Source organism: Lupinus angustifolius, unplaced genomic scaffold, assembly GCF_001865875.1.
Source record: "Lupinus angustifolius cultivar Tanjil unplaced genomic scaffold, LupAngTanjil_v1.0 Scaffold_371, whole genome shotgun sequence".
Lineage (NCBI taxonomy): Eukaryota > Viridiplantae > Streptophyta > Magnoliopsida > Fabales > Fabaceae > Lupinus > Lupinus angustifolius.
The window spans coordinates 61,949-64,351 of record NW_017727768.1 but is presented as its reverse complement, the minus strand read 5'-3'; the positions used below and the strand labels follow the sequence as shown (position 1 = coordinate 64,351).

At 29.4% G+C, this 2,403-nt stretch overlaps 1 long non-coding RNA gene across 1 annotated transcript; it reads left to right on the top strand.

Moving 5' to 3' along the window:
- The first annotated feature begins 559 nt into the window (after positions 1-559).
- Positions 560-2,134, top strand: LOC109341125. The gene is made up of 2 exons (XR_002106897.1): positions 560-779; positions 1,898-2,134. It is a non-coding gene; the product is annotated as an uncharacterized LOC109341125 (long non-coding RNA).
- Positions 2,135-2,403: the final 269 nt, after the last annotated feature.

The window sequence follows — 2,403 nt, the reverse complement described above, 5'->3', positions numbered from 1 at the left end:
CTTTCTTACATTTTTCTTTCTTATCTATTTCTCTCTTCTTATTTTCTCTTATCAATCAAACAAAGTCTTAAATATGTGCATGGAAAAATCATTATTGAGAATTATTTGCATAGGCATTTAATAATGTCCACGAGATCATTAGTCTCTAAGTAATCCAAGAAAATTTAAAAACAGAGTTATTGCTTGTGCAACAATACAATTCAACGGATTTGAGGAATTTAAGGAACATAAATGTGGCATGTATGATTAAATGTAGTTTTCTACTAATTTATAGAAATGTAAGCCATGAAATATATTGGACTTGATTCTTCACTATTGGGAGAATCTCAGCCCGTTTAGAATATAACTTAGATATACTTAAGTTATAAAACTGAAAGCCATGAAATTAGCATTAACCCATACAATGAGTATGCTACATATTTTGTGTACCTTCATGTTAGCATTGTGTCTAATTTTTATGCTAGACATAGTTCATTCAACACAAGTGCTACCTGCTGCAAACTCTGTCTGTGAGCGTATATTTGAATATTTTCCATATTGCTTGGGATTCTTGGTGGGGGATCCAAATTTTGGTAGACCTTCAAGAAGATGCTGCCAACATGTAGTGAAGCTTAACATATTAGCCAAATATAGAACAGGCCCAAGGATCATTTGTTGGTGCATTCAGGTCATGGTGAAGGGGTGACACCATCATTGGACCCATCAAAAATACAAGATCTTCCCCCTATGTGTAACACCTCTCTCAGTTTTCCCATCTCTGATAGCATGGATTGCTCCAAGTAAGAAAATTCAATTCACTTTTAGTATTAAAAATGGCTTAAATATGTTTAGTCCATCTACATTTTGATTTTATTACCTAATTATTTTTATTTTCGTTCCATATTTTAGCTAATAGTCATCATTACCAATGATATTTCACCATCATATATATATATAGTTAGTAATGGTCACATCATTGATTAATATGACATGAGTTAGATGTCGATGTTAGTGACATTGTCATCAAGGTCGCATTATTAATTAATATAACATATGTTAGCGGCAAATAACATTGTCATCTAGAAGTAAAATCATGGTTACCTATCTAGTTGCAAATTATTTTTTTTATAAGTGCAATCACAATGACAAATAATATTTCTATTTTTATTTGTGTCTCACATATTATTTTATAATTTATTACAATTTCTCATAAAATAAGAATAGTTTATATTTTTTCTACAATAGCAAACATCATTCTTATTCTTATTTGGGTCTCACAACATCTACATTTTTCTCACAACATCTATCTCTCTTCACTTTTCCTTTGGTAAGAACAACCAAGAATTGTTCTTGTTTAAGAACAAAAAGAAGAAAATAAAAATAACACAATGGAGAATAGAGTTAGAATGTTCTTATTCCGTTAAAAACAACCATTGTGATTGCTCTAACCGGGCAAAGCATGAAGAAAAAAAGTTGTGATAAATAGAAAAGATTAAAAAGGATTTAGTCATTTAGATATGATACCTTTTCTCAACATTTTGTTTTTTTAAAATAATTAAGATTTGGTTGTCCTCAAGATTTGGTCATTGTAGCTAGTCACATAAAATTATAAAATATTTTGATATTGTTGCATTTATCTAATTGTGTTATTGTTTAAGTGAAAATTCTATGCACTGATGTAAAGATTTATACATAGTGAGTATATCATTTACCAATTATTTGTATTACTTGTATTTAAAAGTTAATGATGATTATAAATGAATGATGGATAATACAGTAACATAATGAAGACATTCCTTTTCACTTCAAAGAAATATATATATATATATATATATATATATATATTTCTTTGAAGTGAAAAGGAATGTCTTCAATTATATATGATAGACTAATGGTTGAACATCAATTTTTTTTGCAGGGTTAATTAAGTAAGACACAAATGATGTTCATGGAAATTTAAAACTGGGAAGATGAACCACTAGCTGTAAAAGTCAGTAAATGTTTTGGTTGATTGGTGAATGGAAATTTGTATCTTATAATCAGCACCATTATTTGTACATAAAAATTATACCAACCTTTCTAAAGCAAAGAAGAGAGACAGAGAAATTCTCATTGATGCTAATGAAAACATTTTGAATTGGTTAGGTCTTCAAATCTTGTTTGATTTATGTAGTCTGATGAGAACAAGCGAGCAATAAAATAGTAAAAAGTATAGAGAAAAGAGAATAATATAAGAGATTTAGTAACGCGGTTAGGTCAATTGTGCCTACGTCCTCGGAAGCGTTGAGAGACTACCACTATATATTATTAGAGAATAAGGGTTTGTGTTTGACTATTATTCTCCTTATTACATTAGGTTTACATAACATAAATATATAGCCCTCTACCCCAACTAATTTACATCAGCTCAAGCCCATAACTTGT